Source organism: Hippocampus bargibanti, linkage group LG14, assembly GCF_051943395.1.
Source record: "Hippocampus bargibanti isolate YZ-2025 linkage group LG14, ASM5194339v1, whole genome shotgun sequence".
In the NCBI taxonomy this organism is placed as follows: Eukaryota; Metazoa; Chordata; class Actinopteri; order Syngnathiformes; family Syngnathidae; genus Hippocampus; species Hippocampus bargibanti.
In genome coordinates, this window is record NC_142747.1 from 1279056 (window position 1) to 1304405 (window position 25350).

The 25350-nt window shown below is 44.7% G+C and overlaps 1 long non-coding RNA gene across 2 annotated transcripts in view; it reads right to left on the reverse strand.

Moving 5' to 3' along the window:
• Nucleotides 1–2184: 2184 nt before the first annotated feature.
• LOC148887977 (uncharacterized) overlaps nucleotides 2185–25350 on the reverse strand; it is a 44565-nt gene continuing 21399 nt past the window's right edge. The window contains exons 2-3 of one of the 2 annotated variants that reach the window (XR_016117148.1): nucleotides 21374–21517; nucleotides 2185–2229 (exon numbers count right to left, since the gene is read on the reverse strand). This is a non-coding gene — a long non-coding RNA (uncharacterized LOC148887977). Of the gene's footprint in view, nucleotides 2230–14504; nucleotides 14808–21373; nucleotides 21518–25350 lie in introns of those variants that run through there. The other variant, XR_016117149.1, reaches the window with a different exon arrangement.

The window sequence follows — 25350 nt, forward strand, 5'->3', positions numbered from 1 at the left end:
GGGAAATTATTTTTTGGGGTACACACTTTTCACCTTACACACTTAAGTTCGTAAGCCAAGGTATCACTGTACATACATGATATATTTTAAGACATAAAGTGTAATACCCAGTCAATAAAATGTTTGACCGAAGCAAAAAAAAATGTACAGAATGTTTTGACGAGTAAGAAATAGCATCCAAATTCTGTTGTGTTCAAAGAAGTTAAGATGCAATTTTTCTCACACAAGCATCAATCTTACCATCTTTTATTGTGTGCCAAGTTCATTTGGCACAAGACCTAAGCGTTCACCCCATGCCTTGGGTCTTTGCAAACTTTTCGATGTGCATACAATACGCTCCTTATGGTGGAGAACCAATGCCAACTTATGACCAGCTGCTCGTGTCAAGCCTATTTATGGACATAGAAGAGCAAGATCCACAATCCAGAGTGGCTACCACCTTTCACCTTGCATATCTTGCACTGCTTGATTTCCTTTTCTGACATTTTCCCCTCTTTTCATTCCATGTGCATCTCAGCATTTTTGGTTATGCTTTGACATTAAAATGACATCCTTGCCATAGTCCCACGAGAACAAACTGTTGAGGGTGCAAAAAGAAAAAAAAAGACTAAACTGTTTCACCACAGCTCAACTGTATTTGTAGAGCACTGTTAAACAGCCAATTGTGCCTACAAAGTGCTGTACATGACGAACCTATCATTTTCACAACTGTAAAGAAATAAATCAGCCACAAAGACAGGAAAAAGCACCATGGAGTAAAACTAAGACCAAGTCTGAGTCATGCTGAGTCAAATGCCAAAGATTCAAATAGTACAAATAAAATGAGGAAAAGAGAAAAGAGACAATGAGTGTTGGACCTGCTCTTTTTGTAAGTGAATGTGTTTTTTATTGATGAGTTTGTATGTTCTGGTGTTTTGTGGTCAGCAGTGTTAAAGCAGTGAAAATCATCCAGTGTTCAAGAAATATTTTGTTTGGTCAGATTTTTGAAAGTCTCATCACTCACTTATTCATTCAAATGTATTCACTCACACACACATACATGAGCACACATACACACACACACACACGTGCATACAGACACAAACACTGACGTCCAAAAACACACAAAAATGTCTTTAAATTCCACTGAGGCAAGCCAAGCCCAGAATAATGTTTGGTTTGCAAATGAAGGTAAATTTAAATCAATGTGCCTACTATTGGCTTGTGTTAATATATAGTTTTCCTGATCCAAAAAAATCACAGGATGCTTCTTTTTGTGTGTTTAATTTGTAATAATTGACAGAATTTATCCGGCTGCTCGATGCTTTTGTCGATTCTCTCTATCAGGGAAAAAAAAGATGGGTGGAATTGGAGGTGGGGGTGAATAATCTCACGGTTTTTGGGAGGAGATAAATGGCTTACAGATGGCGCCATCAATATATTCAAATAAGACAAAGACCAAAACAAAGAGCATTGAGCTTTCACAGTGGGGCATGCTGGGGCAAAAAAAAAGCCCTCAAAATTACGTGGAGGCCACACAGCAAAAAGTCAAAAGTCACAAAAGGTCAGAATGAAAAGATCAGAGTCTACATTGATGGGGCATTATTTATGAGATCTTGTTCATTGCTGATGCCTGAGTGCAAATATTCATCAGTATCACCAGAAGTGTTTTGATTATTGTAAAGAAGAAATACAATGATTTACAAATAATTTTCAAAGCTTGTTCATTCTAATACACTCAAAAGGTAACATATTTTATTTTATCTATGAGAAGGTTTCTTCAGCCGTCATCTGTACTTTTTTGAAGGTGTCGGACGTTCGCTGACGAAGCCTCTTGGATAGGAGGCGAAACGTCCGACACCTTAAAAAAAGTACAGATGACGGCTAAAGAAACCTTCTCATCGATGGACCGCTCCTGAACAACTGAGGGCTTACACAGACATATTTTATTTGAATAACTTGAGATGTTGTTGGAGCTGGAGGTAGCAGAGCTGAAGATGTTGAGTTTTTCTTTGGGAGTGACCAGGATGGATAGGATCAGGAATGAGAACATTAGAGCGACAACTCACATTAGAGGCTTTGGAGAGAAAGTCAGAGAGGCCAGACTGAGGCGGTGGTTCGGACATGTCCAGAGGAGAGAGAGTGACTAAATCGGAAGAAGGATGCTGAGCCTTGAACTGCCAGGCAGGAGACCGAGAAGAAGACCAAAGAGGAGGTTTATGGATGTTGCCAAAGAGGACATGAAGGTAGCTGGTGTGAGAAAAGAGGATGCAGAAAACCGGGTTAGATGGAGGACATTGATTCGCTGTGGCGACCCCTAAAGAGAAAAGCCGAAAGGAAAAGAAGTTAAGATCTTGTTGGTGATGTTGTTTTTGTTGCAAATTATTGAGTCATTCTGAATTTGATGCCTGGAATATGTTCCCCAAGACTTGGGACAATCCATCCATCCATCCATCCATCCACTCATTTTCCGATTCACTTTATCCTCACCACGGTCTCTGTGGATGCTGGAGCCTATCCCAGCTGTCTTCAGGAACTAGGCGGGGAACACCTTGAACCGGTTGCCAGATGCCAGCGGATCATAGGGCAATCATAAACAAGAAATCATCTGTCCTCACACTTACATCTAGGGACAATTGAAAGTATCCTATGAACATGCTATGCATGATTTTGAAATGGGGAGGCAACCACAAACAACACACAGTTCAGAGCTCGTAATTAATTCTGCAGCTCTACACTTTGAGATCAACTCGCTAACCACTGGTCAAACCGGGCCACTCATTATCCTCATTATACAGTGAGACCTCAACTTACGAACTTAATTGGTTCCCAGACAGAGTATGTAAGGCGAAAAGTGTGTATCTAAAAAAAAATCCCATAGGAAACCATTAAAATGGGAATAATCCGTTCCCGGGTTTCCATAGAATATACTTTTCAACTAAATAAGCCTTAAAACTACACACAACCTACCTTATCCTATGTATAAATGTGCTATTGTATTGTAAAAAAAGAAATACACTGCACTGTATAATAAAGTCACTTTATTTATATTTGTGATGGTCATTGATGGCTCTTAATTGACACCTGTTGCTTTCTGACTTGTAAGGTTTTACGAAACTGAGGCATCACATTATCATTCATCACGTTGATGATTCTCATAGCCTTTTCTGGATGGAACTGTTCAATAAAAGCCTGCACATCAACTGCTGAACGGCCTGCTTCCGCTTGTCCTCTTGAAGGCAAATCAAATTCTCTGTGTTGATGACCTCATTATGGTCAGCAACAAGCTCCTCGATGTCATCTGCATTCACTTCGAGTCCCGTAGGTGCTGTAAGAGATTTTATTACAACAAAAGGCGCAATTCCGATGATTCCACGGACGCGAAATAAAACGCGACAAAAGAAGGCGGGCGGCACGAATAAAATGGCACGCTAGAGATCGGAAACCGGAAAGCAACAAACTTACGCGATCACGTTTCACAATCACCTCGTGCAAAGCAAACTGTTGGATTTGCCAGCACAAGACACAGCGATTCACTTTCGTCATAATCATGTCACTGGTGAGGTGACAGTGACTCGTTGAAATGAAATTGAAGTGTCGCGAGCGGCGGCCCCGCCGCAGCTGTCAACTCGCACGTGACAATTTAGCGTGACTATTGACACGCTGTTCCGGTGTGTGTGAAAACACTAGCTCTGATTGGCTTACCATGACACATGACACTACCCTTTAGCCAATCACAATCACTTCTATCGCATCTTGACAGGGGGTGCGTTCAAGTGTAGCAACACAAAAACGTTGCTAAGTGTTTGTCCCTGCTCATTCAGTTAGACAATGCTTTCCAAACAGCCTAGAGTCATAAGAAGTCCTGCGCTATTCTCGAACCTGAATACACCCCAAGTCTTGGATGACAAATAAACAGAGCAGAGTAGACGTGTACGGCTGGTAGTTTCTTCAATTTATTCATAGTAATGCACCACATTTGAACTGAGGCTGAACACGAGCCTGTGGTGTTTATTTTCCGGTCCCATAATAGTAAAATTATCAGCAAAAAGCTCCTCGGAGGCGATGGACGTGTGAATTCAGAGAGAGGGGGTGTGGAATGTAGCGCCGGCTGGAGCACTGTTCGGTCATGTGCTTCCGCCGAAGATCACTCCGCCAGATCCGAAGGTCGTGTGCTTGATGGACCAGCCGTGGTGGGTGTGTATTATGAAAATAGTGCTTATTAAAAGTTTTAATTTTCATAAATTTGACGATCGTAAGATGAAAAGTTCGTAATATAAGGTGTTCGTAAGTTGAGGTCTCACTGTATAGTAAATAAAATCAATCATTGTTTTGATCCTGAGGAAGGTCCAAAAGAGGATGTACTTATATATATATATATATATATATATATATATGGACGAAATGCCCCTCAGATTACCTGACGTGGACGAAACAGACCCCGCCTCAAATACAGGAATACCCTGCCCCTGGGGGAGACCGCTACCCGATAACCAACCTCCCCCACCCACTCGAGTACCCGACAAGGGCCATCCCAGTGTCTGTCCAGTTTGGGGCAGCGGCCTTTTTTCCGTTTGGGCGTATACACCCAAACTAATTCCCCGGCCCGGAAGTCTCGCCCCTTGCTTCACACGTCATAATTCCGCTTTTGGCGTGCTCCGGCTTTCTCCAGCTGGTCCCGTGCTAATGCGTGCGCTGCCTCCAGCCGATCCTGCAGTCGACGGGCATACTCCAGCCCCGGCTGGTCCTCTGGGCCGCCTGGTGGTCTTCCAAACGTCATTTCTGCCGGTGTCCGTATTTCCTGGCTCAGCATCAGCAGAGCAGGGGTACAGCTGGTGGAACTCTAAACCGCTGATCGATAAGCCATCAGCACCAGTGGGATGTGCCTATCCCAGTCACGTTGGTGTGTGGAGGTGAGGATGGCGAGCTGCTGTTGCATGGTGCGATTGAATCGTTCCACAAGTCCATCACTCGGCGGATGCAAGGGAGTGGTGCGTGTCTTCTGCATGCCAAGGCGTTCACACAGAGCAGCGAATACCCTGGACTCAAAATTTCTGCCTTGGTCACTGTGGATGATATCTGCAGTTCCAAACCGGCAGAACATGCCCTCCAATAGCGCATCAGCTACTGTTTCCGCCTCTTGGTCTGGCAGTGTGTATGCCTCTGGCCACTTGGTAAAATAGTCCATTGCACACAGCACGTAGCGATTCCCTCTGTCTGTCACAGGGAAAGGGCCCATGATGTCCACAGCAACTCTCTCCAACTCTGCTGCCCCCAAGAGAACCCTTGGCGTAGCCGTCGGAGGGCTTTGTGCTGCCAAAGTGTCCCTAGCCGGTGCCCCCATGACATGCTCTCAGCACCGTCTCTCTGAGAGCTCTTGGCACGACCACCTGCCATCTCTCTTCCCCGGTGGCAGGTTCTTTCCAGGCTGCAGCACGCCGTCCTTGATGCATAACCCATCAAACTTGCTCCAAAGGCCTTTGGAAGCAACAGAGAGTCCCATCACGCCTTCCCAGGGTGGCCTCCTGCTACTCTGGACTCACTGCCGCACGGGGTTGAGATCGTGGTCTTCCTGTTGTTTTGAAACCCACTCTGCAGTGTCCACAGCCTCTAGGGTGCAGCATGTCGGCACAGCAGCAGCCGCTTCCCCGCAAAGCTCCAACTCCCATGCATCTCGCCGGTCACAATAGCTGCAGCCACTAATGGAACATGGCCGCTGGGAAAGGGCATCTGCATTAGCGTGCTGAGCCCCAGCCCGATGCACCACAGTGAAGTGGAATGCTTGCAGCTCCTCGAGCCACCGTGCTACTTGGCCTTCTGGTTCCCTGAACGACATCAACCACTGCAGTGCGGCGTGATCTGTTCTGATGGTGAAGGGCACGCCACACAGGTAGTACTTGAAGTGGCGTGTCGCCAGAACATGTCTTGTAACGCAGTAGCGTCGTTCACTTTTATTGAAAGTGTGGCTGAAAGTGAGTACTGTGTCCATCAAATGCTCAAATGTCCCTGGTGCATTGCATAGGCCGAAACTCATGACCTTAAACTGCCAGTGTCCTCGGGTGGTGCAGAATGCCGTTTTGTGCTTGGACTCTGTGGTGAGAGCGACTTGCCAGTAGCCACACCGCAGGTCAAGTGACGAGAACCACGCAGAACCCGAGACCAAGGTCTCGTCTACGCGTGGTAGTGGGTAGCAGTCTTTCTTTGTCACCTTATTGAGCGGTCTGTAGTCCACACAAAACTGCGATTCTTGGGGACCATGACCACGCCAGACGCCCACGGGCTGTCGGAGGCCTCGACAATCTCTGCCTTGAGCATGGATCTCTTGATCTGCGGCTTCTTGCTGGGCTAGAGGCAGGCGTCGAGGGCGAACCTTCACTGGTCGCGCGTCACCCGTGTCGATGTGGGGCTCGACCAAGTGAGTGCAGGCGCAGTTCATCCGGTCTGAGTGCTTGGAAGAACTGGTCACGGATAAGTTCATCTTGGATGTCCTTTGGCATCCCAGCATATGCCCGACGGCCGAGGCTCTCGATCTCATGGGCAAGACAAGGCAGCGGCTCCCCAGGATGTCGATCACGCTGTTTTAGCTCGCAGGGCAAGGAGTCCTTCAAATTAAACTCCCCGAAACACCTCTGCAGGGTGCCCACCTGCCCGCTGTAATTGAGTCTCTCTCCGGGGCTCAGCAGAAGCAGACAGGAAGTAGCCTCGTCGGTTAATGAAAGTGCCAACTGTGCCGCTTTTACCTTGTCTGGCCAGTTCGCCGCGTCTGCCACCAATTCGAACTGGGCCCGATAAGCCTCCCAACTTCTTTTCCCGGAGAACTTGGGGGGTTTCATGGCGGGCCAAGCCATCCCCAGGGCGCCGCTATCAAATGTTTTCGTCAACCCTCGTGGCCGCTACATCCCGGCGTGATGCCGTAATGGCGGGCTCGCGCTCACTTCGGCACGGATTGCCAACATAATTATCATAAACATGACCTCGCTGTGTGCCACTTGAAATTGGCATGTCTATCACGCATGGTGCTGCTTCTCTCTTTACCTTTATAGCAGCCGGGTCGCCGTGCTGAACGGCCTCCTCCTTTACCACAGCAAAGTTGCCGAACATTTTTTTTTAACAGTTGGACGTACGATGGGAAATCCGGAGCTTCTGACACCAATGTAATGCCCCTCAGTGTGACAAATGATGCGCAGAGTCGCTGGTATAGCGAGTCGGTCTTTTATTAACGAACTTAGCAGTTTTAACACACAAACAGGAGCCGTTGTTACGCCACAACTCACGCACAGACATTCCCTCAGGCATACTGCCCAACCCCCGTTCTCGGGTCCACCCTTCCCTCCGTGTGTGTCGTCACGCGACCCCAACAAGCCCAGCCCCCAAACATGCATAACACAAGCACTGAACGTTACACTACATCTAAAATTACATGAATGTAACAGACCTATTCTCTAGCTCAGGGGTGCTCACACTTTTTCAGCATACGAGCTACTTATAAAAACTACCAAGTCAAAATGATCTACCCACGACAAAAATGCAAAACATAATTATTTTCAAATGTTTTAAGGATTCTTTGTATGTACAATGTATGTTGATGTACCTTGCATAACTGAATAAGCCAATATTGCACAACACACATAATAACTACATATACATAACATAATAAATAACTATTAACATTTTTTTTGTAATTACCTGAGTTTACTTTGATGACTTGCACTGAATTGAATCAGCCAGGGATGCATAGTCCGGACAGTAGCTGCTGACAGCCAACCTCAAGCACATTTCCAAATGTTCATCATTCATGGTGGAACGGTATTTGGACTTAATGATGTTCATGTAGGAAAAGGCTGACTCACATAAATAAGTGGAGCCGAATAATGCAGTCAAGGAGGTAGCACATTTCCTCATTTTGGGGTACTTTTCCTGTGTGAGTAAGTTACAGAACTGTCCATGAGCCCTGGACTTCAGCAGTGAGAACACTCACAATCTCCGATGTCTTTCCACATTTGCTGGGTTAAATCCTCAGCCATGGCTTCACAGCGCCGTGTAACTATGTCTTGACAGCTGCAGAGCTTTTATTGAAGATAATATCTCTGCCTTATTTTTAAAGTCTCTGAACAAGGAGTCAGCTGCTTCAACGAATGCTTCTTTTACCATCTCTCCGTCTTGGAAGGACTTATTGTTTTTAACGATGGCGTGACTCACTTGGAACGATGCTTCGGTGGCGGCTTTCGCTTTTGAAGTATGTTGAGTGAAAAATGACTGCTGTCCGGACAACTGGGATTTTACTTTGTCCACCGTTCTCTTTCTCAGCTGGCTTTTCGGCGGGAAGTCAATGTCGTATTTTCCATGAACAGTCCGAAAATGCCGCTCCACATTTTCCCATTCCGTATGAAAGTAATATGTTTTGCCCCCTTACTTGGTCCCGCTTTCTGACTCATTTTAATCACCATATGTTTTAGCAAGGGCTTACAATCTGAGGTAATTCACTGACTAGCTTGTAAATTTTGCTGCGTTTAGCGCCGTTGTTTACGCATGCGCGGCGACCTACAGAGTGCAGCGTGTTCTACAAGAGACAAATTCCGTGGGTGTTCTACATACTTGTCAATAAAGATGATTTTGCTGGTGATTGTGATTGTAATAGCTCAAAATTCAAAACTCCATATCCAATACTTTCCGTGGTCAGTAAACAAGGCAGGGACAGATTTATGCGGAGTACAGATATAAATAGACTTTCCCTGTTTATTCTGACTTTTTATTTTCTGACCAATGCTGTCTCACACAACATTTTGGTCTGATTAGTTTCACTTCCGGTTTTATTTGGGGCCACCACCAACAAAGGACAAACTCAGACTCCAACGGACAGTTAGCATATCAGAAAAAAAATCCTTGACACCGCCCTACTCACTCTCGAGGACTTGCACACCGAAAGCCCCAAGACAAAGCCACAAAAAAAGACCCCCTGCACCTTGCCCGCCTCCTTTTTAAGCTACTCCCCTCAGGCAAGTGCTACCAACCCAAGGTCACCAAATCCAGCAGACACACAAATAGATTCTTGCCTCTAGCCATGAACTCCCGAAACCAGACATGTCCAAAGTCCGGCCCAGGGGCGAAATGTGGCCTGTGGTCAATATCATCCCGCAGCCTCCGTCATAAACCCAATAACATTTGGGCCACATATAAAATTAATACATTGGACACTAGCACTGATACATGCATGTTCTAATTGCTGCCATCTAGAGGCTCGATTAGAACAGTCCAAGATGTCGGCAGCCGTCAGCAAGTGGTCTCATGAGCCTTGCTTTTTATGTTTATTTTGTTTTGTTTTTGTGTTTTCTTATGTCACTTTGTGTTGTTGTGCGTCGTGTGGAACGGATTGTGAAGTGGATTGTTTTTCCAGCATTTTTGGCCAGGACATTCATTAAGGAGAAGACTGCGCTGAGTGGTTTCGCCTTTTCGGCAGCATGAATATGCCAGTACTGTTTTTGAATGGGACAAATGTCAATGCCATTTGACTGATCGTTGGGCAGCTCTGGGGCCATTGTGCTTTTTTTGCGCCTGTAATGGCATCATCTTCACAGCCCTGCTTTGTTCAGCAGAAAGGTCGGTTCTGTTGAACAGTCTGCGGCTGGATGCGTATGTGAAGCTGTCACGGCTTGGAATTGAAGCAGATTCACGTGGGACAGGAGATGTCAGACAATCTCTTTTAGTCAATGGATGTTTCAGCTGTGTGTTTGCTTTCAACATTTAGTTTATAGTAGACATGCACATTCTACCATGACGTCCTTGATCCACTGCTGAAGAGGAAGCTTTGATCCTCTCCTCCATCTAGAACCGCTTCAAGTCACAAAGACGCGACAGCAAGTGCTGAAGCACGAACAACTCCATGTGTCTTTGTGTTGTTATATTATTTATTTAGGTTTTTTTTGTTCTTTTGACTTCAAGATGGCGCCGCGAGAGTGGCTGCCTTTCTTGCAACTCCTGTATTTTGTTTTTCTACTTCTTTCTTTCCTTTCCTCTTCCTTTCATAACTTTGCTGCTGTGAAATGTACATTTCTCCACTGCGAGACGAATAAAGGTGCATCCAATCCAAAATAGCCTATTATTATGAGTAAATGACTGAATGAGCCCCACATTTTCTAAAATGGTGACTCAATGGTGAATCAACAAAATGAGGAAAGTTGAAAGAAATATGTAAAAAAAGTAAGAAATATGTAACAACTGTGTCTTCCTCATTTCGAAAGAGACAGTGGCTGATAGTTCAATTTGAAGCAAATTATTTAAAGGACAACCGACGTCCCCGGACAAGTTGTGTCCATAATTTGTAAAATCGCTTCAAATCACTTCTATTGAGCGTGTTTTACAAAGATTCCACTGCATATATCTATATTTTACGTTTTAAGACTCGCACTGAATATTCCGGAAGTCTTGCTTTTGAGTTGGTGACGAGTCCTCACATTACGTCACTGAAGGAACGCCCCTGACTGAAAAAAAAGGACACATTGTAGCAGTCCTTCCATCACGTCAATGCATTTTGCTGTACTTGGTTTGGTCTGAAAACTTCGTGTCGCACCAAAAAGAGGCAGAAGAGGGTGACAAAGTTCCGGGTAAGGAATTAATCAGCTTGTGGAAACGGGCTGATTAATTCCTTACACGGAGCTTTGTCGCCATTTTCTGCCTCTTTTTGGTGCTACATTTCCCGCCCCCAGATACCTCAAAATGGAACAGAATAAATTCTTTAATCGATTGCAAACATGTATGGTTTCCTCTTCAGAACTATTTTAATCATATTAATAACTGGATGAGTAACAAGAAATCATATTCTCCGAATCTGAAGCCATTGTTTTGATTCTCCAGCAAGGCAAGACGTCTTGGGTTGACACCACGAGCAAGGGGGCGGGACCTTCTTCATTTTTTGCAGTTTCAGCACACTTTAAGTCATTTTTATTGGTGTTTTGCATTTGGCAAAAAATATCATAATGCGTGTTTTGGGTATTTTAGATGCTATAAAACGTTTTTCTGATGTCAGTTAGGAAACAAAAAAGTGATGACGGTTGTCCTTTAAACTACTTGCTGTTACATGTAAAAAACATCTGCCAATTTTCTCCCCACTACATTTCTAATACACCAAATCTGGTCCTGTTTGCAAGAAATTTGGACACCCCTGCCCTAAGCAGGAATCGAAATCTATGTGTATCGTGGCTCTTTGCAATTTTGCACAACCTTATGGAACAGCATTACCGCTATATTCATTGTCGCTCCAGCTCTAAACTGAACCACTGATTAAACAGCTCTTACTGGTAAGCGAGCGGACGTTTAGAAGGCCAAAGTTGACGGTAGTGTCATGTTTTGCAAGGTGGTGATGGCGGGTGCGGATCCCAAAAAGCAGGCAGGAGGGAGCAGGAGGTTGTTTGACAAATTGTATTAAAATAAAGATCAGCAGGAACAAAATGTAAAACATCAAAATCAACTGAACAGAAAAAATACAAAGTATCAAAAGAAAATCAAGTGTAAAAGTCCGCCAAGACCCCACTCACCGCTGGATCCCGGAGCGGCACAGGACCGGTCTCGTTTCCCCGGTGCCGGGCAGTTTACGCCCACGTCGGCGTCCGGCCGAGACCTGGTCCCATACGGCCGTACGGGGTGCCATTCTGCGCCTGGCAGTTCGACGTCCACGTTGAGCCATGCGCCATCGCGTGAACGTGCGAGAGGGATCGCACTCACGCCCACGACGATCTGTGCCGCGCCTTCGTCCACCCCAGGCCGAGTCCCGTTCCCATCAGGCCGCCGCCGTCGTATGCTGGAGAGGCAGCGGTAGCCCTCTCCACCGACCGTTCCCTGGCGAGTGGACCTTTTGGGAGACTGTTGGGACTTCTGGAAGCAGCCCCTTGAATTGGGGGGTACTGTCATGATCTGGTTGGTGACCAACGGGGGGCGCTGTCGCCCCCCCCTACACCTGCACAGGTGCTGGTCACTTTTTTGTTACTTAACTTACATCAGAAAAACGTTTTATAGCATCTAAAATACCCAAAACATGCAGTATGATATTTTTATTCAAATGCAAAACACCAATAAAAATGACTTAAAGTGTCCATATCTGCAAAAAAATTAGCTGTGAATTGGGCATTTTCAGAAAGTCCCGCCCCCAGTTCGTGACGTCATGCCAAGACGTCTTGCATTGCTAAAAAAATCAAAACAATCGCTTCAGATTAGGAGAATATGGTTTCTTGTTACACATCCAGTTATTAATATGATTCAAATAGTTCTGAAGAGGAAAGCATCCATGTTTTCAATCGATTAAATAATTTATTCCGTGTCATTTTAAGGCAAACGGGTGGGGGGGATGTCACACCCAAAAATGCCGACCAGCTCCCGTGAGGAATGAATCACCCCGTTTCTACAGGCTGATAAATTCCTTCCATGGAGCTTTGACGCCCTCTTCTGGTGGCTTTTGGGTGCAACACAAGGTTTTCAGACAAACAGTACAGCAAAATACATTGACGTGATGGAAGGACTGCTACAATGTGTCTTTTTGTCGGTCAAGGGGGGTCCTAAAGTGACATCACGTACGGACTCGTCACCAACTCAAAAACAAGACTTCCTGAATAGTCAACGCGAGTCTTAAAACGTAAAATATAGCTATATGCGGTGGAATCTTATTACAATACGCTCAGTAGAAGTCATTTGAAGCCATTTTACAAATTATGGACACAACTTGTCCGGAGACATTGGTTGTCCTTTAAAAGAAGTACAGATGACGGCTGAAGAAACTTGTCATCGATAAAGTCAACCTAACAAACTCGGACTGACAGGAAGCACCTCTAAACAAAGGAATTATTCTACCAGATGGTTGTTCATCCATTTTCCATCCACAATGTGACCTCTAACTTCCATATAAATAAACAGCCATGTGTCCTGACAAAATCAGGTTCTTGAAAAATGTTCAAGGAAATTAGAATTACAATATGAACAACATATGTTCTCACCATTTTTCTTTGTGTGTCTGGATGTGTTGGGGATTCGTTTTGGAAACAAAGAAATTCAATAAATCAACCTCAATATTTTATCACAATGTATAAAATTCAATTTTTCATATTTTGTACACTCAACATTGAGTCAGATTTCCAGACTCATTGCTTTTGCATTCAAATAGTGAGAGTAAGCAGGGGACTCCATTTCCCTGCAGAGGACTTAACTGCTTTGTATTTTTGCTCTTAAAATAGGGTTCTATAATTCATCATGATTTGTGGGAAATAATCACAATAAAATAAATTCTTTTCATCCATAGAAACAATTGTAAAGTGGCACCTTTTGCCCTCTCAAATTATTACACTCATTTCTCACCTTTACATTGAAATAAACAATTTCTTTATCAACAAGCCTCTTATTTGTCCGATCCAAAGGTCACTCGCGTAATGCACTCTCTTCAAAATCTGGTGACATTCGGATCCATTGGTAATGTTGTCTGTGTGCCCTTTTTTACATTAAGATATAAGTATTATGTCACTCAAAAGTCATATCAATGGAAATGCATTATATGATTATACTGTATTTTGGATCCTGAATATTAACTCAATTCACAAACATTAAAATAATCAATGTATCAGCCCTCATAAGCAGTAGATGTATTAAAAAACATTGATTTACTTTACAATGAAAACACAAATCCAAAGTGTTGCACAAAACATTTATTTAATTTTAAATATTGACTATCAAGCGGCTAGGTGAACATAGGGTTAGTAGGTCAGCCTCAAAGTGCAGAAATGCAGTGTTCAATTGGCCTTTCTGTGTAGAATTATCATGTTCTGGTTGCTTCCCCATTCCAAAAACATGCCTGGCAGGCAACGGAACTCAAGAATTATCCCGAGGTGTGAGCGTGGATGGTTGTTCGTTTCTGTGTGCTTTGCATTAGGCTGAAACTGGTTCTGGGTGTCCCCACCGACTGTCTAAATACAGCTGGGATAAGCTCCAGCACCCACCGTGAGCCTTGTTAGGATAAAGCAGAACAGGAAATGGATGGATTGACCTTATTTCAGACGCATCATTTAAAGGACAACCGACACCATTTTTTGGTTTCCTATCTGACATCAGAAAAACGTTTTATAGCATCGATGAAAAGGTTTCTTCAGCCGCAATCTGTACTTCTTTGAAGGTGTCGGACGTTTCACTTCTTATCCGAGAAACTTCGTCAGCAAACTCAGTGTGACGAAGTTGGATAAGAAGCGAAACGTCTGACACCTTCAAAGAAGTACAGATGACGGCTGAAGAATCCTTTTCAACGATGGACCACCCCTGTATGACTGAGAGCTTACACACACATCTTATAGCATCTAAAATACCCAAAACACGCAGGCTGATATTTTTAGTCAAATGCAAAACACCAATAAAAATGAATTAAAAAGTGTCCCAAAACTACTTCAAAATGACCACGGAGATGGCTGTCACATCCTCCTCAGCGCCAGGAGCGCGCCCCTCCCCTCCCTGCTCTCCGGACTCACTCACTTGTTGCTCATTTCCTTGATTGTGCCTTCTGGCTATAAAAGCCAGCTGTTCCCACTTGGTTGCGCCGGTGTATTCTCTATTGTTCCGCTGTCTTCCGTCAGTACGCAGGTTGGTCCCGTTTGTCCACTCGGTTGTCTTACTCCTTGTCTTGCCCTACATGTCTCAGTAAAGACCTTTTCTTGAACTTGCCGTCTCCACCGTGTATTTTGGATTGAACTCCTTACTATTTTTCCCTTGTCCCTCGAGTCCTGGTACCACTCCTCGAGCAGGACGTGACAATGGCGAGTTTCACCCCATGTTCGTGGTGTCCCTCCAAGATGTCTTGCCTTGCTCTAGAATCAAAATATTGGCTTCAGATTCGGAGAAGATGCTTTCTTGTGACTCATCCAGTTATGAATATGATTAAAATAGTTCTGAAGAGGAAAGCATATATGTCTGCAATCGATTAAAGAAGTCCGCCCGTATCAATTGGAGCCATCAGGACTCCAATGTAGCGTCCCAGAAAATGCACAAGATGGCGCCCAAGCTCCGTTGGATATGGGCTGATTTGCCTGCTGGGAATTTGTGTCAACTAGTATCAAATAGTAGTCTTGATGCAACACACAACGATTCACCATCGCGTTATTTATGCGTTTTTGGCAAAACCAAGGAGCTGGTGGTGGATTTCTGCAGGAAACAATCGTCACCTGCACCATTGAACATCCAGGGTTCGGACATTGAGAGGGTGACCTCCTACAAGTACCTGGGTGTTACTCTCAACAATAAACTGGACTGGACAACAAACACGGATGCCCTAATCAAAAAGGGACAGAGTCGCCTCTTCCTCCTCAGGAAACTGAGGTCTTTTGGAGTTCAGGGGTCACTCCTAAAGACTTTCTATGACTCTGTGGTGGCATCAGCCATCCACTATGGCATTGTCTGCTGGTCAGGCAGCATCACCACCCGGGACAGAAAAAGACTGGAGCGCTTTGTCAAGCGGGCCAGTTCTGTCGTGGGCTGCTCGCTGGACTCTCTTGAGGAGGTGGGCAACAGACGGACGCTAGCTAAACTAAAAGCTATGACGGACAGCCCCTCCCACCCCCTCCTGCCCATCCTGACAGCTCTGGGTAGCTCCTTTAGCCAGAGACTATTACACCCCTTCTAATTTCACCATCAACAATCTGGAATCTTTGTAAAACACGCTCAGTACAAGTCATTTGAAGTGATTTTACAAATTAAAGACACAACTCGCCCGGGGGCGTCGTTTGTCGTTTAATAATACCTGTACCGTGGTGTACACTAAGGTTTGACAATCATCAAAAGCATCAGGCATGGAAGAGTCCCCCATCAGGCTATCTATCCTCAGAGGGTTCGATGATACTAAAGACACTGCAGGGTGCCCCGGCTGTGAATTCCCCCAGCCACCCACACATCACCCGCACACCAAACCAACCCACAAAGCATTTGTTCACTTTATAACATGACAAAATAGGCTTTTAATTTAGCTGGGTAGATGGGGCGTGTGGGGCCTGCCAAAATCAATCATCATGAGATTGCTGAGCAGACTACTCGGTCCCCTGGGTCATCTCCGTGAAGAGGATGTCGGCGTGCGCACACACACACACACACACACACACACACACACACACACACACACACACACACACACACACACACACACACACACACATTAACACGCACCCCCCTTTTTCTGTCATACAGGCATGTTTTGTATGATATCAGGACCTTTGTCTGTCAAATGCACTCTTGCACATGTGTGCATGTATGATTATGTGTGGGGGGCAGAAATAGTTTATATGGTCTTATGAGTTCATAGTTTTGTATGGTATGAGGACTCTTCTCTCAAGTGTGTGTTTGGTAAAAACACACACTTGCATCCCTTCCATGAGCCATCACATTACCGTGGTGGAGGTGTTTGTATGTCCCGATGTCCAAGGGGCAATTCAGTGTACCCATCCTTTTTGGAGTCTTGAGATCAGGGGTGTCAAACTCATTTCACATCGTGGGCCGCCATATGTCCTCGGTAGATGTCAAGTGGGCCGGACCATCATTTGAATGGTCCGGCCCACTTGACATCTACAGAGGACATATGGCGGCCCAAACGATGTGAAATGAGCACATGCTATAAACAGTGACGTGCAGTCAGGGGAGGCAGGTGAGGTCATGTCTCACCTGTCATCATGGAAATATCAAATGAAAAAAAAAATTAAACAGTTATATTTATTTCGTGATTGGTACTTTAAAGTTCTTTTCCATTTAACTTCACCATCTTTGGATTTTTCTTCAAAATCGCTGAATTTTCAAAAACTAAGTACAGACGAGCGGTGAGGCAGCAGCCGGCTGAGCCTCACCATGGATTGCGCAATGACTATGCTCACTGTGCTGGCTTGCTCTGTCCCTTTGCATATCACGATTAAAGTGTTCAAAAGCGTTTAGTGCGTTTAGTTTAGGTGCTGGTTTCTTTGGAACTGGGACGATAGCAGCTCCTGTGTTTTGCTTTTCTACTTTCATTTCTTTCATAACTTTGCTGCTGTGAAATGTAAATTTCTCCACTGCGAGACTAATAAAGGCAAATCCAAATCCAAATCCAAATAGTAGACTGTTTAAAGCAGGATGGGACTTCACACTGCTCCAGGGATCTGTTGAAGATTTGTGTGAAGACCGGAGCCAGCTGGATACGGTAGTTTCTGGTAATGGTGGGCAGACCGGGGAAATGGGGGTGTCCTTTTCAAATCGGCAAAAGTATGTATTTAACTCATCAGCCATACCATTGTTGTACACTGCTTGGGGGGAAGGTAAACGATAATTTGTTATTGCTTTCAGGCCATTCCACACCGATGCAGAGTCGTTAGCGGAGAACTGTTTGTTAAGCCTCTCCGCATAACTTTTCTTTGCGATGTTAATTTCCTTCGTCAGCCTGTTTCGGGCGAGTTTGTAAACTGCTCGATCGCCGCTTTTAAATGCGGATTCTTTCTCTTTCCTAAGCTGCCTGAGTTTGGGAGTGAACCATGGCTTGTTGTTGTTGAATGAGCGGAAGGACTTTGTTGGTACACACATGTCCTCACAGAAACTGATGTATGATGTTACAGTGTCTGTGTATTCATCCAATGTGCCCGTTGAAGTTTCAAAGACGCTCCAATCAGTGCAGTCTAAGCATTCTTGTAGCGAAAGCTTTGCTTCATCTGTCCATGTTTTAACTGTCTTGACTACCGGTTTTACACATTTGAGTTTCTGTTTGTATGTGGGAATTAAGTGGATTAAATAGTGGTCAGAAAGACCCAATGCTGCATGCGAAACAGACCGGTATGCGCCTTTGAGTGCTGTGTAACAATGATCTAGAATGTTTTCTCCTCTGGTGAAACAGTCAATATGCTGCTTATATTTGGGAAGTTCACGGTTTAAACGTGTTTGATTAAAATCGCCCAAAATGATCAGGGGTGATTCTGGATATTTTAGTTCGAGTTGGTTTACATGGTCCGCTAGCGTTTGTATACACGCGTTAGCATTAGCTTGTGGCGCGATGTACACGGCAACGAGAATAAAGGAAGCGAACTCACGTGGCGAGTAGAATGGCTTGCAGTTGAGAGACAGCGATATACTCAGTTTGCTGTAATGTAAACCAAGATAAATAGAACAATGTGAACTCTGTCTTAAACATTTCAACTTCCAAAAACATTGGGTACAAACACAATTGTTTTTGCGTATTGGTAGTCATCAATAATGAAATCACCGTCCCATATGATTTTTATCACCTAGTCACTTCCTGACTCTTTGGCATACATACAATAATCGGCTGGGTTTTGCTTGTACTCATTATCAGTTAAATTATCATGTAAGACCTTGTTTCCGTTTCGGCCAGATTGTTTAAAACTGTAAAGTGGTTTTTCTTGTTTGTAAACTAGACGATCATCCTTTTCTTCATTTTCCAGAGCTGCTTTTTGAAGCACCACTCTGATACCTTGTTGGATTAGCTGTTGTCGGAAACGTCTCTCCATAGTCTGTTTTCCACCTGCATCTTGCCCTTTGCTACATATCGTGCTTTGTATTTGTCTCTGACATCTACATCACGTTTGATAGCATCTACCCATTTACCCCCCACTGTTTTCTTGCCCGCTGGTAGGGTTGTCACAGTAAATGTGTTGTTGTCATTTAATGACTGAATTTCCTCATTCATGGCTTTTGCCCATTCTTGAGAATAAGTTGATCTCATTGCCTCTGCATGTTTGCGGAACACCATACACAGCTCTGTAACAGTAGTCCACTGTGGTGCGTGCCCCATCGTTATCGCTATACTCAATCGCAAAATCATCAAAGTGACTAAGTCTCTTTCTTTCCCTAGTAGGATACCTTCTATTTTCAGGGTCATCATTTGTGTCACTTTGTTGTGTGAGGTTATTTTCATTTGGCCTAATCTCTGTGACTGCACTGTCGCGTGCATCCCTGTCTTGTATACATGACTCTTGGGCTCCATTATTAGGCTTCCGAAAGACCTCACTAGTCTTAGGCTGTATCATGCTATAATATGTGGATTGGATTGGATATGCCTTTATTAGTCTCACAGTGTGTTTGCATCTGTTTCATTTGTCTGTGTCTCTTTCTCCACAGATGCCTTGTTCACAAACTTCACGAGCCTGTTTTAGCACTCTATTTGTGTTTGGCTTGTAAACCAGGTGTTCAGGGCTATATTTATTAAACCCCACAAAAAGTCCAGGGTCACCTTTGGGATCCAGCTTTCCCTTTTCCTGTCTGTATGTATAGCATGACGATCCAAATTTTTGCAGTTTGGATACATTAGGTTTCTTACCAGTTATCATCCGATATGGCGTTTGCCCTGTACGCCTGCTAAAGCATCTATTGCGTACATGTGCGGCCATTTGTACTGCATAGTGCTAAAGCTCTCTTGGAACCTTGCTATCAACTAGCATACAATTTGCCATTTCAAGAAGAGTACGCCAGCCCCTCTCTGCTGTCCCGTTCTGGTGTGGCGAATAGGGCGCTGACATCTCATGTCTGATTTAGTTTTGCCTCATTAGTGTTTGAAAATCACTGCTTGTGTACTCTGTTCCTGCATCTGACCTCAAACACTTGACTGTCCCATATGGGGATACATCTGCGAGGAACTTTTATGTTACTATTACAGTGTCGTTTTTCTTCTTTAGAAAATAGACAAACATTGCACCGGAGTAATCATCAGTAAATGATATTGCATACTTATGCCCTTCAATAGATTCGATGCGCATCAGGCCTTTAAGGTCAGTGTGTAACAACTCTAGAGGGTTCTTGGCTCTTGTATCAGTATTTCTACTTCTATTCTGAGTGAACTTTCCCTGAATACACACACCTCACACTGTTGCTCAGGTTTACATGCTTTACCCTTAATCTGCATGGCATTAACCACATTCTGCAATTTTAGAATATCATCGTTATTGCAGTGGCCTCATACCTCATGCCATTCCTGTATATAACGACATGTGTTACATTTGTCATCAGGATTATTTTCAGTATGTAAGTAGTCCAACTTTCCATACACATGTTTATCATATTTTGTCCCACCTTTCGTAATCAGTGAGTCTTTACCTTCTTTAAATATCACTGTTGCCCCGTTGGTAGTTGGTAGTCGCCTTCTTGACAGAGAAAATGTCTTGGGGGTATGAAGGGGTACTTTCTGTGCGACTCCTCTGCATTGTGTGCCGTGCGCCACACGATATGTGAAGTGGCTCCCTTGTCGACCATCGATCCTCTCTCTCGGATGTCGCGAGCTAACTGCTCCCTGGATCTGGTCTCGCCGTCCCTCATCTTGAGCAGGTTGTCGGTGTCGCCATTTTCTTACGCTTTACTGGCGTCATCTCGTCTGTACTTGTTTTTACGCCGGCAAGTGGTGTCTTTGTGTGTCTTGCTTTTGCAATGACTGCACCATGTCTTCTGTCGACATTCTCTTGCTTTGTGCCTTTCATCCCACACTTGAAACACACTATGCTTGTGTCATCACTGTGCTGGTCACAGGTGTTGATTTTGGTGGTGTTGGATTGGATATGCCTTTATTCGTCTAACAGTGGAGAAATTTACATTTCACAGCAGCAAAGTGATGAAAGGAATGAAAGTAGAAAAACAAAATACATGAGCTGCTGGAAAGGCAGCCACTCTCTCGTGTGTCGTCCACCCTGACCCTGTCTTCATCACACTGTCCCCTGACACAGTGTTCCAACAACAAACCATGGATTAAGCCCAACATAAAAGCCCTCCTGAAGGAAAAAAGGGCTTTTGTGTCGGGCAACAGAGAGGAACTGAAGGCCGTGCAGATCCAACTGAGGAGGAAGATCAGAGAGGGAAAGAAGGCCTACAGGATGAAAATGGAGAAGCAGCTGCAAGCCAGCAATGTTGCTGTTGTCTGGAAGGCCCTGAAAAACATCTCAGGCCACAAAAGCCCAGTGACATTGAACGAAAAAGACAAGGACTGGGCAGATGAACTCAACCGCTTTTTCAATCGGTTTGACGGCCCACCGTCAACTTCACCTGTAGCTGCTCCTGCACCAACTCTCACTGTGGCCTTACCCTCCCTGCCCCCTCTCACGACCAGCTTTCCACAACCAACATCTGCCCTCCCAACCTTTGCCACACCCTCAGCCGCCACTCTGCCTCCGGGTTCCTACCTGTCTGTCACAACTGTGCAGGTGAGGAACCAACTGAGAAGGATGGAAGTGAGGAAGGCAGCAGGTCCGGATGACATCAGTTCCCGACTCCTTAGGACCTGCTCGTCATTGTCCAGCACTTGTTCAACCTGAGCCTGAAGCTGGGCAGAGTTCCACAGCTGTGGAAAACTTCATGCCTGGTCACAGTGCCCAAGATTGCCCACCCAAAGGAGCTCAACAGCTACAGACCGGTGGCACTGACGTCTCACCTGATGAAGACGCAGGAGAGACTCGTCCTCGCCCACCTGCGACCGCTAGCAAGCTCATCGCTGGACCCGCTACAGTTTCCCTTCCAGCCCAGCATCGGTGTGGAGGATGCCATCATCTACCTCCTCCATACGGCGTTGCTGCACCTGGAGAATGATGGGAGCACGGTGAGGATCACGTTCTTCGATTTCTCCAGTGGCTTCAACACCAACTAGCCAAATCTACTGGGGGACAAGCTGCAGCATGCCGGAGTCGACCAGCACCTCACATCCTGGATTACAGATTACCTCACAAACAGGCCACAGTACGTGAGGGTAAAGAACTGTGAGTCGGACAGGCTTCTCTGCAGCACCGGAGCACCGCAGAGGACAGTCCTGGCTCCATTCCTGTTCACCCTCTACACCTCGGACTTCAACTCCAACACCCCAACCTGCCACCTTCAGAAGTTATCTGACGACTCAGCTACTGTCGGCCTCATTACAGAGGGAGACAATAGGGAGTACAGGGGACTGACAAAGGACTTTGTGGACTGGTGTCAGCAGAATCACCTCCAGATCAACACCGGGAAAACCAAGGAGCTGGTGGTGGACTTCTGCAGGAAACAATCCTCACCTGCACCGTTGAACATCCAAAGTTCGGACATTGAGAGGGTGACCTCCTACAAGTACCTGGGTGTTACTCTCACCAATAAACTGGACTACAAACACGGATGCCCGAATCAAAAAGGGACAGAGTCGCCTCTTCCTACTCAGGAAACTGAGGTCTTTTGGAGTTCAGGGGTCACTCCTTAAGACTTTCTATGACTCTGTGGTGGCTTCAACCATCCACTATGGAATTGTCTGCTGGTCGGGCGGATTCACCACCCGGGACAGAAAAAGACTGGAACACCCTGTCAAGAGGGCCAGTTCTGTCCTGGGCTGTTCACTGGACTCTCTGGAGGAGGTGGGCAACAGACGGACGCTGGCTAAACTAAAGGCTATGATGGACAGCCCCTCCCACCCCCTCCTGCCCACCCTGACAGCACTGGGTAGCTCCTTCAGCCAGAGACTATTACACCCGCGCTGCAAGAAGGAAAGGTACCGCCGCTCGTTCCTACCGACTGCTGTCAGGCTTTGCAACTCTCAATGATCACATGTGAAAAAAACAAAAAAACTGGACACTTGTAAATATGGGTTGATGCAATATATCAAAATGCATTTCTTATTCTTGCACTATGTACAGTTTTTTATGGAACGGTTTTGCACATTTACATTTGCACAGTATACAGTTGACATTCTTATTTTGTTATGCTTTGAATATCTTGTTTTCTATCCTTTCACCCCGACCCCAACCCCATCCCTTTTCAATTGCTGCTGTGGACTGCAAATTTCCCCATTATGGGACCAAAAAAGGTTTTCTGATTCTGATTCGAAAAAATACACAAAGAGCACACCAAGTGTTGGAACTCAGCACATTTATGAAACAAAAATTGGCTGGCAGCACCAATGGGATGTAATTCACAGATAAATAATAAAGAATAGCACAAGCTTGGCCAAAACAAACATGCGGATGAAACCTCTCAAGATGGAGGACACTGATTTGCTGTGGCGACCCCTTGAAGGGAAAAGCCGAAAGGAAAAGAAGAGAGACATTGAAAATTCCAATACTGGATGCAGTCAAACTTTTGGTTGTGACAGAACCTGGCAGATCTACATCTGGTGCTTAATTATTCTGTCGGATATCGTGTCAGAAAATGGGAGGGGGCATGGACCCAGTTGTGCATGTGACCAAATATTTCACAATTTACGTGTTCAAAATTTATTTGTCAAAAAATATACGATGATGGCTCCTGCAAAACACAATTGCTGACCTTACAGGCTCTAAATCAGGGGTGCTCACACTTTTTCAGCATACGAGATACTTATAAAAACAACCAAGTCAAAATGATCTACCCACGACAAAAATGCAAAACATAATTATTATCAAATGTTTTAAAGATTCTTTGTATGTACAATGTATGATGATACGTCTGTGTAAGCTCTCAGTCGTACAGGAGTGGTCCATCGATGAGAAGGTTTCTTCAGCCGTCATCTGTACAAAAGTGACGGCTGAAGAAACCTTCTCATCAATGTATGATGATGTACCTTGCATAACTGAATAAGCCAATATTGCACAACACACATCATAACTACATATACATAACATAATAAATAACTATTAACATTTTTTGTAATTACCTGAGTTTACTTTGATGACTTGCACTGAATTGAATCAGCCAGGGATGCATAGTCCGGACAGTAGCTGCTGACAGCCAACCTCAAGCACATTTCCAAATGTTCATCATTCATGGTGGAATGGTATTTGGACTTAATGATCTTTATGTAGGAAAAGGCTGACTCACATAAATAAGTGGAGCCGAATAATGCAGTCAAGGAGTTAGCACATTTCCTCATGTTGGGGTACTTTTCCTGTGTGAGTAAGTTACAGAACTGCCCATGAGCCCTGGACTTCAGCAGTGAGAACACTCACAATCTCCGATGTCTTTCCACATTTGCTGGGTTAAATCCTCAGCCATGGCTTCACAGCGCCGTGTAACTGTATGTCTTGACAGCTGCAGAGCTTTGATTGAAGATAATATCTTCAATCAAATTATTTTTTAAAGTCTTTGAACAAGGAGTCAGCCGCTTCAACGAATGCTTCTTTTACCATCTCTCCGTCTTGGAAGGACTTATTGTTTTTAACAATGGCGTGACTCACCCGGAACGATGCTTCGGTGGCGGCTTTCGCTTTTGAAGTACAGTAAAGTCTCGTTATATCGATATTCAAGGGAGTCCGAAAAAGTATCGATATAACCGGGGCTATCGATATATCCGACCCTGTTTGCATGTAATTTTCTCCGTGCGTGCATAGAAATAGTATCGATATAACCGGGACTATCGATATATCCGATATCGATATAACGAGACTTTACTGTATGTTGAGTGAAAAATGACTGCTGTCCGGACAACTGGGATTTTAGTTCGTCCACCGTTCTCTTTCTCAGCTGGCTTTTCGGCGGGAAGTCAATGTCGTATTTTCCATGAACAGTCCGAAAATGCCGCTCCACATTTTCCCATTCCGTACGAAAGTAAGATATTTTGCCCCCTTACTTGGTCCCGCTTTCTCACTCATTTTGATCACCATATGTTTTAGCAAGGGCTTAAAATCTGAGGTAATTCGCTGACTAGCTTGTAAATTTTGTTGCGTTTAGCGCCGTTGTTTACGCATGCACGGCGACCTAAAGGTAACAATTCAGTTGTCATCTGAATGGTTGCCCTGTATGTCAATCAAGTGACGGGACGATTGATAGGCTGACAAATGTTTAAATTACTGTCACGCTGCGATCGACCAGTACTACCTCCGCGATCGACCGGTAGATCGCGATCGACGTAATGAGCACCCCTGCTCTAAATATTGTCTCTTGAAAAAAATAAGCGCCACCTGCTGTAGTTTTGGTTTGACATGATTTGTTAAGTCCCCACGGAGTTGCGAAAAACCTGGAAAAATTAAATCAAGAATTATGCCATTTTAAAGTGATTTCTGAGTGGGCACAGGCTAAAAATCAAATTTTATGAGTTTCATCAATGTTTTTTTCATGTTTGAAATTGGGTTCCATGGGTCTAAAGTTTTGCACACCATGTCCCCATAATGTAGCAAAACGTGTATGCGTGCAGTTTGTGTGTGTGTGTGTCTCTGTGGGTGCGTTTGTGTGGTTACCTTTGTGTGTGTGTGTGCGCATGTGTGTGTGTGTGTGTGTGTGTGTGTGTGTGTGTGTGTGTGTGTGCGGGGGGGTTGTATAATTAGTGTTGGTATTGAAAAGTAATAACAATATGGATTAATGTGGGAGAAATGGAGTGCATCATTGAGTGAGACAAATTCAATGGAGGGAATTGGCAGACGAAGCAAGAGACAGTCAATAGGGATTATTTGTGTCCTAATCTGCCCCAGTTTGGCAGAGGAA